The sequence below is a fragment of the Thunnus maccoyii genome, chromosome 2 (assembly GCF_910596095.1).
Source record: "Thunnus maccoyii chromosome 2, fThuMac1.1, whole genome shotgun sequence".
Taxonomy (NCBI): domain Eukaryota; kingdom Metazoa; phylum Chordata; class Actinopteri; order Scombriformes; family Scombridae; genus Thunnus; species Thunnus maccoyii.
This window is the reverse complement of record NC_056534.1, coordinates 27,265,388-27,279,233: the sequence shown is the minus strand read 5'-3', so window position 1 is coordinate 27,279,233 and position 13,846 is coordinate 27,265,388. Positions and strand designations below refer to the sequence as shown.

Sequence of the window (13,846 nt, the reverse complement as noted above, 5' to 3'; positions counted from 1 at the left end):
TGTGAATCAATTGATTTATGTTATTAGAATGTAACTTGTAGTTTTAGGGGGCTAAGGATACTGAGGGAGCTGAGGATGCTGAGGATGCTGGGGGGGCTGAGGATGCTGAGGGGGATAAGGATGCTGAGGGAGCTGAGGATGCTGAGGGAATACCTGGCACCTCAAAAGAACGTCTGGATTAGAAAAGAAGGATCTTCTGCATTTCAAGTCATCTGTAGTTCATGTGCTAATAAATGCAGTAAGACAGAGGGAAGAGGCTGAGGAGTTAGGAACAAGGTTCAATAGTTTTGCATTGCATTGAACAGTATTAGAATATGTTAAAATATGTTAAAACATTAGTTCAACAGCTTTGAAAATATATATTATTTTATAGTTCAAATAATATACAATTTTAATTCATTGATTTGCTAAATACATATTCCTAAAGTTGAAAACTAACGCATGCTGTCCACCTGAGTGGACTCCTCCTTGAAAAATGCATGTTCAAAATAAATGAAGTTCAAATATTTTTTTCAAAGGAGAATAAAAACACTTAGGAAAAAAATCCTGACTGAGGTTATCATAATTCATGCATGAAAGGGTTAAGTCCCAGCAGTGAAATTTTGGATTTATGTTAAAATTTGTCATATGATGCTTGATAGATATATTCACAATGTTATTACAAATCTTGACATAAAAAACGCTTTGTTTATGTCCCACAACGCTGGTCTCAATGTTGAGATCCACGAAAAGTAATTCTAATTCAATTACAATATGACATTATTTCAAATGAAATTGTTCCATATAGATATTACTTTACATCATATTAAAACTCTTTTTTTGTTTACTGATCATTTATATGATTTTTTTCATTTAAATGTGCCTGTCCCACACTTTTGAGTCCTTACTTCAACACTGAACCAATGTGGTAGTAAAAGTTTTTTTCAAAGCCAAACAAATCTAGTTTCTATGGAAACAGAAGTTAACAAGTGAGCACATGGAGGACAGGTTGGGCCACTCACACTGGGTGACCCTCAAGATCAAGAAAAACAAGGTAAAGATCATCTTTTCTTCTGAAGTATTTATTATGTGTCCTTACTGTACAGCGTAGTAATTGTGTATTTTTAACTAAATTTTAAAAATAAATTAATATTACTGTTGAATTTCATATAAATTAGATGCCAAGAGTCAAAACTAAGATAGCAGGCCTTGCTAGCTGCCATTTATCTGCAATATTAGCAAAAATTAGCATTTCCACAGCATGTCTTTACTGCAGCAACTTTAGGTGTTGTGGTAAAGACCTTGTGTCGCAGTAGAGACATATTCAAGGTGAGTTATATATTATAATATATATTATATTGCAAATATTAAGTCTATTGTAAACTTAATTCAGTTTTGCAACCATAGATGACACCAAATTAATCAGCCTTCAACATTGGTCTGAAGCTCAGTACCTCGGGGGTGCAGTGTCTGTAGATAGGTTTACTTACTTCAGCAATCACACTGTCACCTATGTGCTTTGCTCTCATTTTAATTAGTTACCTGTAGATTTACCAAAAGCTTCAAAGTTGCAGTGAGTTTACTCCTCAGGCTGAAATGTGAAATAGTTGGACTTGGTACACAAATGTAATGTTGTGTTGAGATGCTGTTAGTGTTATGGGTTTGTGTTAGAGTATTTGTTAATTAATGTTTGTGCCACATCAACTTTAGGCCATAATATTTTTTTAAACATGAAAATTAGTCTATAATGCAATACTTCTACTATCTTTGACACATGTAATACCTTCTGTTTTTATCTGTTACTGTTGTTCTCTAGAGTAGCCTATTGTTAAGTTGCATTATTAACATTTACCATTAACATTGTGTCCTTACCAACACAAGATGGCATTACCTCAGAAATGCTTTATTTTAATTATTATTGTGATTTTTATTTGCAAAAACTATTTTAACACTTAAGTAGAGATGATTAACACATTAGAAAACCATGAAATTGTTTTTTTTTTTTTATCAGTATTTTCAATGATTCACAAAGCTTGATGGAAATGAATTTAAAATTCTTAAAAATTTTTTTATAGAAATTAAAAAAGGAAAATGTATAAAATGAACATTGTTGTAATGTTGCTGTAAGGACATTTTGCAATAAAAAGTGATAAAAACCATAAAAAATAAACATGTTCCAGATTGAAATCTTAACAAATATATGCAATTTTGTGTACATGTTTATATGGTTGGTCATTGGTGGTTTAAATTAAAATTCATACAGGTTGATTTTTTTAATTTTAGAGAAAGTGACCGTAATTGTAGAAACACCCTTGTATAGCACATTTCAACAACAAGGCAATTCAAAGTGCTTTGTATAGAGCATAAAATGCATCAAGACAGAATATAAAAGCAACACAAGGCAATGTAAAATGACATTTAAATCCAATTAAAAAGTGTTAAATTTGGAAATAAAAAGAAGCTAAAATAGAATAAGTCAGATAAAACAGGAGAATAAAAGTGACAGTGTAGTGCAAGATATTAACCCTCAAATTTGGTTAAGTAAAAGGCAGCGGCAAACAGAACAGTCTTCAGCTGTGATTTAAAAGAACTGAGAGTTCCAGCAGACCTGCAGTTTTCTGGGAGTTTGTTCCAGATATGTGGAGCATAAAAACTGAATGCTGCTTCTCCATGTTTAGTTTTTACTCTGGGGACAGAAAGCAGACATGTCCCAGATGACCTGAGAGGTCTAGATGATTCATAACGTAGCAGCAGATCAGTATTTTGGCCCTAAACCATTCAGTGCTTTATAAACTAACAGCAGTATATTAAAATCAATTCTTTGACAGAAAGGAAGCCAGTGTAAAGATCTGAAAATTGGAGTGATATGATTCACTTTCTTAGTCTTTGTGAGGACACAAGCAGAAGTGTTCTGAATCAGCTGTAGCTGTCTGATAGATTTTTAGGGAGACCTGCAAAGACACCATTACAGTAGTCAAGTCTACTCAAGATAAATGCATGGACAAGTTTTCCAAATCCTGCTGAGACATAAGTCATTTAATTCTTGATATATTCTTTAGATGATAGTAGGCTGATTTTGTAATTATCTTAATGTGGCTTTTGAAATTCAGGTCTGAGTCCATGACTACACCAAGATTTCAGGCTTGGTTTGTGGTTTTTTAACATAATTGATTGAAGCTGAGTGCTGACTTTTAACTGTTCTTCCTTGGCTCCAAAAACAATTACTTCAGTTTTATCTTTGTTTAATTGAAGAAAATTCTGGCACATCCAATTGTTAATTTGTTCAATGCACTTACTCAGTACTTGTATTTGACCATAGTTTCCTGATATGTTTATGTAAATTTGTTTGTCATCTGCATAACTGTGGTAATATATACTGTTGTTTTCCATAATCTGGGCTAGTGGGAGCATGTAGATGTTGAACAGAAGAGGCCCCAGAATGGAGCCTTTGGGAAATCCGCATTTCATTTTTGTCTGCTCAGATGTCAGATGTCCCTATAGACACAAAGTAGTCCCTGTCCTTTAAGTAGGATTCAAACCAGTTCAGTACTGTGCCACAAAGTCCCACCCAGTTTTCCAGTCTGTCTAGTAATTTGTTGTGAATGACTGTGTCAAATGCGGCACTGAGATCCATTAATACTGATACTGAAATTCTGCCACTGTCAATGTTTAAGTGGATGTCATTGAAGACCTTAACAAGAGCAGTCTCAGTGCTGTGTTGTGGTCGAAATCCTGACTGGAAGACATCAAAACAGTTGTTAAATGCCACGAAGTTGTTCAGCTGTTGAAAAACAGGTTTTTCAATGATTTTACTTAAAAATGGGATTGTCCTTTTTTCAGTGTCTTGATGATGGCAATTTTCAGGGCCTGTGGGAAGACACCTGAGAAAAGAGACGTGTTGACAATCTGTAGAGGATCTGAGGCCATGCAATTTGAAACGATTTTGAAAAAGCCTGTAGGCAGAATATCAAGGCAGCAGGAGGAGGATTTCAGATGTTGTATAATGTCCTCCAGGTTTTTATGGTTGATCGGATAAAATTGTGTCACTATCATTCAGTTCTTAATCAGTGCTCATATGTTATCTTGGCAGAAGACCATCTCCAGTAGAAAATGTCCATCCATAGTGGAAGCACATTGTTTTAAATAATTTACAGTCGTAAAAGGCGGACTATTCAATGTAGCCTGACAGATACTGGATATTTTAGGTTGATATTGATATATTGTTATTGATATTTGGGAGTAAAAAACCGTTAGACTTTACCTGTCCACCTCTACTGTCCAATGCCTGATACAGAGAACAGACATGAGATACTGTGAAACCTAACCAAAGCTCTTCAAGTTCTTAGTACAGAGGCATTTACCAGCAGGCAAAGCCACAGTGGCAGCGACAGAGTCAGAGCAGGAGGGCAGGCAGAACGTACAATGGAGTGATAGCACTTGCCCACATTTCCAACTTTATCAACAGCTATAAACTCAACAATCTGAGAGCAACAGGAGGCGTTGTAGTTTGCCTGGATGATGGGAGAGCTCAGGGAGGTGTATGTGAGGGTTCCACCACCTTGACGCAGGGAAATGCCCTCAATCCCGGTGCCGTTTCCATCAGTAAGGTTGGCTGATAGCTCCCACTGGAAAGGTTTACACTGAGATACATCTTGGGGACAATCATCAGCCAGTACACTAATCACTTTACACAGAGGCTGAATAAAATCTGTAATCTGGACAGAACAGAAAAAGAAAGATGGGAAATGTATGCATGAATCACAGTGATTTTTGAAATTGGAACATGAAACTTGAAATTTAGATCCGTAGGATACTTGTATATAACTTTATGCATCTGTTATAGCCATCTTTGTGGCTGGCTTTGTAGATATGTTTCAAAGCCTTTCTAGAAATTTGTTTTAATCTTTCCAACAAGGTGTGAAGGAGAATTTGATTGGTTACCTTGGTGATAACAGACAATCTAAGAACAGCGTAATTAGAGTCAACGCCACTGGACGACTTGGCTTCCAGAGTCAGAGTGATGTCAGTGCCTGTTGGTGTGTTGGCAGGTGGCGTAATGGTCAAAGTAGCATTAGTATATTGTCCGGTTGTCAAGCCAAGACTGTCAAGAGAAAAAAGAAAAATACGCTGGTTACAGGAAAGCAATCCACACATTTGCTTTTGCTTGAAATTTTTACATCTACAGGGGAGAGTCTTTGCAGATTGGTGTGGAGTTACACCTTTGGATGACTCAAACTTTTCTCCAACTGTGGGGTTGCGTTGAGCATGGTACTCCACCCAGATGTAACTTTGCCCTAAGCTACAGGCAGCAGGAACAGGCACTTGAGATTTGAGATGTGTTGGCATTGATTGATGACATTCAACAAAGTTTGAAACAAAGAATTGCTTTTGGCTACCTCCCCTCACCGTTTTGGGTAGGACATGGGGAAGTCTCTGTTATTTCTGGCACTGATGAGGTATTGACCTCCAGAGCCCGGGGTCATAACACTGAAAGAGACATTGAAGGCTTCCCCTGGCTCTACACTGCTGTCCACCAGAGCCTGCAGCGAAAAGTGGCAAAAGAAGAAGTTCTTATATTCTTAGAGAGTTCAAGGTCTTCAAGAGTTAATATAATTCAATATGTAATTTTTATAATGAACAGGACAAAAACTGTGGGGACAGGTACATGGGATGTGAAGAGGAGGTGAAAAGACTGACCTGGATTTTCACTTTTGAGACAGACATCTGGGTGGTAGACTGTCTCTGAAATGTACTGTTTGACTCTTTGTCAGTTCCTTTCAGAATGACGACAAACTCCCCCTCAGGTACCTCATCAACTGTCACCAGGATGTCTCCGTTGCCCATGTCAGTTATTGTACCATTTCTAACAGCCTCAGGACCAGACACAATTACCAGGCCAACATCTCCAATTGTCATCGAAGACGGACCCTTTCGACCCATCACTGAGAGCATCAGGGTGGCCGGCTGGCCTGGTTGTCCAAAGTAGAGAAGAAAATAAGCAATGTAGGGGAAGAACAAGAGGGGAATTCGTTTTCATGGCCAAACGTCATTGGCTGACTTTACAGTAAACACTGTACACTTGTGGTGGTGGAAAGATGCCGCAATTTGCACATTGTTTTAAGCTAAAATGTATGATCGTGATACACCATCATTTGTGGACTGAGTGCATTTACATATGCACTAGTATCATGGTTTTGAGTCTTATCCTGGTTTTGATCATATTTGGGATATGACGTTTACAATGAACATGAGAAACCTGGTTATTCATATACCTGTTTACATGATTCTAACAGTATCCAGGTTTCTAATCAACTGTGAGCAGTTGTATCTTGATTTCTCACCATCTCAGCCACTATGTTCTGTACCAACAAAGAATGTTCAGAAACCTGGATAAGGTGTTTACATGCAACAGTATCCTGGTTTCTATCAGATTACTCCAGGTAGCATATCCAGGTTTCTCAAAACCAGGATAGGGCCTTATTCAGGTTTCTGAGAACAGGATAAAGTGTTTACATGCACAAAACATAACCAAGATACTTGAAAAACTGCATCATCACCAGGATACTAGTGTGCATGTAAGCATACTTCTAACCCGTTTTAGCCTTTGCTTCAAAGGAATTTGCTGTTTGGCTACAGGAAATCTGTCAGGGTTGAGAAACTTTTTTTTAATATAACCTGTTGCACATATTTACACTTACAATATGTGTAATGGCCCTGGATGCTAAAATGTTAGTATACTTGAGTAATTTGCTTATCAGTCAAGCTAAACCTGCAGGAACTGTTTCATTTTTTTGGCCACATGGGGGCAGCAGAAATAGGCTGTAATCATATTGGTGTACACACTGTATATTATCAGCTTAATGAGTTGTTATGCAGAAGTTCACAGGTGCCTATTTACACGTCCAGCAAATGTTAGTATTCATTTAGTATTTAGTATTAGTATTCATTTGAAATTGTGTTTCTGGCCACCATTCGATATCTGTTTTTAGGTCTGTTATGACCTTCATGAACTCCTGAGGGAAATATCTGACTCTTTAGCTGCTAAATGCTCCCTATGTTCACTAGCTAATGGCTAACTTTATCTGTCTACAGTGGGTTTATCAGAGCTTTTTTATTTGCTCTCTGCAAGTGCCACTGCCTGCTATCTCTGCAAACAATACCATGGAGAGCTTTGAGAGTGAACCAAATTAATTAAGTTTTGTCTTAAAACCAAAACAACACGCTTAAAGATGCTAAAATGCTCTTTAGAGCTTAGGAGAACTGCAGTTGGGTGATTATTGCCTGTTGGTTTGTTGCTAGAGTGACACCTTTTACACATAAGTAATGATTTGATCCATAATTAATGTAAAAATATTGATTATAACTGCTTTAAATAGGTATTGCCTTGTCTGCCTGAAGAAGCCAGTGACAAAGTAAGAAGATTGTTATTTGTCTTCATTATTTTCTTTCAGTTTTCTTCCATTCTTCTTCCATATTCTTCCAATATGAGCAGAAGTGACTTACATGTGGTGACTTAATTATTTTTCACCGCTAAATGAAGCACTTGTAGCACAGTGACATCTACTTTAGATAAAACATGTCCAGCAATTTACTACAGAGTGATTTGAAACATGTTTTACATTCATAGCCATCACACAATAACTCACAAACAATCATTTGAATGCTTGGTATTATGGGTGGGAAATTTCCTTAAAACTTTTACACATGCTGTATGGTTGGAAAAATATAAACAGAAATATAATTACATTAAAAAAATATAAATCCCTACCATAGGTCAAAATTAAAAATGACAACAACAATGTTGTGGGACCATAGCATTTATGATTGATAATTACACATACTTACTCTGTGTTTTTAAAATGTTCAGTCAGTATGATACTGTTTCTTTATTGCATGTACTCTACCTGCCTGTGGACGTCCACTGAGTATTGCATAACCTGGGTGAGATCCTTTGAAGCTCTCCACAAAGTCATAGATAAAGGTGATAGTACTCTGGCCTGGAAACATATGCACAGACTGTCGGTAAATACAGATACACACCGAAAGAATCTTAGTGTACTTTTATGAGATCTGAATGAATGCCTCTTAACTGTTGAAGTTTTACTAACAAATTTGCAATAATTTGTGTTATTTGGTACTTTGAAACCAGAATAACTATCAATCTAGATGTTTTGCATGGACAAAAAAAGCAGTGGGAATAAATGTGAGCATGCTACTGATTAGAACCCATTTTAAACGCCACAGTCAGGGTCAGGGTGTGAATATGGGCTTGGATTACCTTAAATTAAGGCAAATTAAGCAATTTCAACAGCAGGTTCGTTTTCTTTAGGACATTGTGTGATTATCAAATTATAAGTATCTGACCTGTGACTTTAAGTGTGTATGGTTGGTTGGAGTTGATGTTGATCTGCCAGGTGCCTGTCAGCTTGTCGGCATTGAGACGAATTCTCCTCAGGTTACCTACTGTCTGAATGGTTCCCAGCTTACCGCTGGCCTCACTGTGGCTCTGGCTCACACCTGGAATTTACAAGAATGAAATTAGTCATCAAGTTGTTTCACAATGGCATTCTCAGCAAGAAAGATTAATTGCTGCATTGGGAGTGATGTGTTACCTGCAGGGTTGGTCAGTGTGAAAGTAATGGATGTGCCTGTGATGTAGATGGTGATGTTTTTCAGAGATTCGTCCAACGTGAAGGGGAAGGTCTCCTGCTTCCCAGGGTTCCTTGCTCGCTGAAGGACTGTCACCTGAGGGAGGGACAAGAGGAACCAAATGGGTGATTTACCTCTCGATTCTTCATAATAGTCTAACCATTTAAGGCCGGGTACATGCTTCAGATAGTGGGAATTGTATAACGGACTTACTTATGCTTAATCAGAACTGCACAATCTTACCAGGGCTGAAGTGGATGTGTCAAGGATGACGTCTGTGGCCTCAGGCAACTGTTTCTTGGACACGTGGATCGCCTGGCCTCCAGAGACCAGAGCCAGGTCCTTGTAGTCATCAAAGGAAGCAGCACTGAGGGAACGACGGCGCCTTGTGCTGATGTCAGTGATGAGGAATGACACCTGTAGATGAGTTAATAGGGAGATTATAACCCCAGCCTCTCAAGTTAAATACTGAGTGAACATGGGACACAACTGGATGTCAGTATTTACCGTTGACTTGGTGCTCCTGATGAGAGCATCAATAGTATCCTTGAGGTCGATGTCTTTGGATGTAGCATCAGTGAAAACATAGATGTAGGAGGAGGCAGGGGCACCGGTAAGAGCCAACTGGAGACATCAAAATAATTAACCTGTTAAGTTCATTCTGAATCATCATACTCTTAGAGGGATCCATAAAAATATGTGGAACTACATTTTGAAAATGTCAATCCGTTTTAGCACCTGAAGTCCTGATAGGCACATCTCGGGGAGATCACCACCTCCGTTCACTGTGAGCTTAGAGATTTCTATTTTCATCTCATCAGCGTCTGTTGTCCTGATCATAGGTCCAAACTCTACATATAAAACACAAAAAGGGCTAAATGCTAGTACATCATTCTGGTTTGGACTGTATCATTTCTCATCCTGCAGAACGACTGTGACTGTATGCTGTATAATATACTATATGCAATTCAGTTTGATAAATCTACTTTACATTATATTACACTAATATTTAACTAGTGTAACAACTATATAGTCAAGCATAACATGGAAAACAATATATGGCAATATCACAACAACAAGTTCATACCTGGGTCATTGAAGGTCACCAGAATGTACTCGGATGGCTCGTCCTGTGTTCCTTTTTTGCTGTCAATGATTTCATAAACAACATCCCTGGCTGCATCAATGTCATCTGACATACTGCCAGTGGTGTCAATAACAAAACACACAACAGAGGAACGGGCAATCCCCATCATTCTGTGAGAGAGGTGAAAAATTAAAGGTCAAGTTAAACCTAATAGACCATGCCACAGTGTTTATTTTCATCATATAGTATAATTCTGTCTTTCATTCATGCACAGCAAATAGTTAGATTGAGATGTTTTCCACGTCTGATGATTTACCTCAGGAAGTCATTGTCCCAGGCGGCCAGCCGGATGTCCTCCAGCAGCTGAAGGCTGGCGGCTGTGGCTGCATTTACAGCAGCATTGTGGAGGGCCACATTGTCCGAGCGACGCTCATCTTTGCTAATGCCTCCGCGAGGAACTACCATGCTAGTCAGGTCAGCTGCACCTCCATGGCTACATTTACCTGTCACAGGATAGAAGGGACAGGTCGAACTGGGACATGGTTCAAAAAGCTATTTATAGTAGACTTGTGCCTGCAATGTACTCATGTGTGCTTTTCCTAAGAAGATTGACTTGCCCGTCATGAAAAAGTATGTTTGTCTTGTACTCTAAGTAGAACAAACATGTTTTTAGACAACTGGCTCATGAGTGCAAACTCAATAAATGCTGGGATATCTTGAATGTCATATGAGAGTGACAGAAGAGATGTGTGTTAGTTATCGGTTTAAGTCCCCCTCTAGTCAAAAATGTGTTTGAGCTTTACTGTGCAGAATGATGTATGTGTAGAGTTTGACACTAAAAGACCAGATTAAAAACCTAGGAGTAACCATGGTTGGTGAACTAAGCTTTAAGGATCATATTAACAACATCACCAAGGTTGCCTTTTTCCACCTCAGAAACATTTCCAGAATCAGAGGCTTTCTTTCTCAGTCTGACTCAGAGAAACTCATGCATGCATTTGTCATGAGCAGGGTCTTCCAAACAAAACAATGCATTAATTACAATTTATCCAGAACTCAGCCGCACAATTTCTACCCAGGACAAAAAGATCAGACCATATAATTCCAGTCCTCCGGAACCTCCACTGGCTACCCATTGTTTTCAGAATACAATTCAAAATCCTCCTTTTGGTTTATTTTATTTGTGACATCTTAGATAGTTTGGAGCCAATCGTGGTCTAGTATGCAACTTACACAAGTGTGACGTGCAAACTTGAAGCCTCCAGTGCACAAACACTGAGAAGGGACTTTAGAGTGAAGGAGACATTCTGCTTGTGTCCAGCAGTTAAACATTTAAAACAACAACAACATTTGTTCAATATTTGTATATTCAGAGATTCTTGATTTTTCAATGACGGAGAGGGAAAAGATGGAATTTTGAAATTTTTAACGAAGTAATTGTACCTTTTTTGAGGGAAAAAATTATTTTAGATACATATTATTCCGAGGATGTTTTACATATCTTACGACATGTCTGGCGAGGATCTTTAAATGTTTTATCTAGATTCCCAATAGAAAATTGATTTGCTTTCTTGCAGAGAACTTGATAAAGATTGACATGTCTCTCATATCTGTCTGTCTAGCCAGCAGCCAGTTTGCTAAGCTTAGCATAAAGACTGGAAACAGGGGGAAATGAATAACCTGGCTCTGTGTTGTAATAAAATCCAGCCAGTAGCTTCTCTTAAAGTCCATAATTGACACATTATCTCATTTGTTGAATTCATACAAAAACAAAGTGTAAAAATAACTTTTGATGTTTTATATGTGGGACTATTTCTTGGCCAGGAACAGTCACTTTCTGGAGCCTCAGCTGGTGGCGTGATGTCAGTGGTATCGATCTTCTTATCAAACTCTTCTCAAAAATATTTGCCAAAATGTCGAACTATTCCTTTAAGGTGCATTGGCTGATCCTGCCCCGGTTTGTGAATAAATTAATGACTTCATTCTTAATGTGGCCTCCTATATAAATCAACATTTTTCGCTAATATTAAATATAATTTGCTAAATCAATAAGTGAAATATCCTCTTGTTTTGTTTGTTCTTTCTGTCATGGTGTGTTGTCGAGTCATGTATGCAGGTAATAATGATTTCATATCAATGTTCACATATTTTGACTCGCTGTGGAAATTAATTTCTTCCTTGAGGGAAATTAAAACTGAATTTATTTAATGTAGTGGACCTTGATAGGGCATCTGCACAATTCACAGACTGTATTGTTGGTGATCACAAGCCTCACTTAGCCTTGTGTTAAGAATCAGTAGCCCTGACTGTGAATGTGGGCCTGCGTATTTGAATATGTGTTTAAATATGGTTTGGTACTGATACTGATACCTTTAGGCTTGTCAGCAGAGAAGATTCCCATGTAGCCTGATGTGAGTTTCTTCTCTTGCAGGATGTCTTGTAGTTTTCATAACTGTACAGTCAGAGTGGAAGATCCCACTTATACCAGTCTCTGCAATTAAGATGTGTGTATTGTTTTTGTCAACTTTGAAATAAACTTGACTGCTTTAATAGATAGGAGAAAGCTGGTAACAGCTGTGTAGTCTTCCAGCTATTCAGTTACTTTGTTTTTCATTTAGAACAAGTTATCTGAAAGTAATGCACACCCACCAGCCACTCTACTCTTTGGTCTATAAATATCTTCCCAGATCAAGTTTTACCCAGCCTACAATGATATGAATATTGTCTACTTTATGACATTGAACCCACCATAATATACAGATAGTCCTCCTATGTATATGGCAAAAGTAATACACACACGCACCTGCTAGGTTTTCCAGAGGAAGGTCTGGATGTATGAGGGCGATGTATGGCTCTGTGTATCCCAGCTCCACCCAGTTACTGTGGCTGTAGAAGTCCTGTCAGTACATGGAAACACACACATTAACACTTTATAGACACAATTGTCAATACATCTTGACTATTTATGCACACGGTCAACTTTTTCTTTTTCTATCCTCTGTCATTCTGTCTTCTGTCTGTTATTCCAATGTTTTTCTCACCTCTCTTTTCAACATCTCCATGCCCAGCACTTTCCCTCCACCTCTCTCACCTGAAGTGTATGAAGGACTCTGCCCAGTGTTTCCCTGGCAGCCTGGAAGTTTTCGAACTTGCGAATGTTAGCTTTAATGGCCGTCATGCCTTCCATGATTAGGCCACGTCCCTCCAGGAAGGTCTCTGAGTTGAAGTGATGTGGAGCACTGAGGGAATTTTCCGCAGGTAATTATAATTAATTATCATTTCATTTTTAATTATTGTGACCTGTTATGTTTTTCCCACCTGTTGGCAAAGTCACGGTCTACCAGTCCATGCTGGATGAAGATCTCTTGAAGAGCAGAGTGAAACTTGGCGCCTGATACTTCTCCTGTTGCTGTTGGGCCAAGACAGGCCTGGACCAGCTCTTCAGGAGATGAACCCTGCAGTCAGAGGGAAGAGGCTAGAGGTTACAGTTGCAGTAACAAGTCAAGAAGGGAGAGTGTAGTACTGTAGATGTACGCAAATGTCTGTTTGCCTTAAGAATGGAGCCATGTTTCTCACAAAGAATAGGATTAAGAAGTTACAAAAAATCAACTTAATGACTGTTGTTCTAGATAAAAATGACTCTTATACACCTCCACTACTCTCATCACACTCAGTTTCAGTAAGATTTGATGGCTATATTTTAAAAATGTAGCATGAAACAACCACAAAATTATCATTTATCCAGTATTCTACATACTGTGTATCAAGGCTGAATTAAAACACACTAATATGTTGAAATGAGGGTGAATGTGTGTATATTGGAGTGTGTGTGTGTGATTATGTTTGTGCTGTTTGCACAGTTTTATCTTCCAATCCTACCGTGGGTTTGAACTCATGACCAGCAGCTTCAACCACCGCTCGACATGTCTCTGTCACTTTTTCTAACAGGGCCGTTCCTGTAATGCTGACATGAGTTGAAGCCCCACCCCAGATGGAGATAAAGGCAACAGTGGGCCCTGATAGGACCAAGGCCAGCAGGGCTATGCCGAGCACTGAAGTCATGATCAATCTACAGAGAGAAAAATATTATTAATTATCATGTGAATTACGGAAAAAGACTGTCAGTTAAGT

General features: G+C 38.4%; 1 long non-coding RNA gene and 1 pseudogene across 1 annotated transcript; one reads left to right on the top strand and one right to left on the bottom strand.

The window, feature by feature from the left end:
• The first annotated feature begins 943 nt into the window (after window positions 1–943).
• On the top strand, window positions 944–10,123 carry LOC121881416. Its single transcript, XR_006091780.1, has 4 exons — window positions 944–1,033; window positions 8,656–8,753; window positions 8,875–9,024; window positions 10,037–10,123. It is a non-coding gene; the product is annotated as an uncharacterized LOC121881416 (long non-coding RNA).
• Window positions 3,752–13,846, bottom strand: LOC121881407 (annotated as a pseudogene).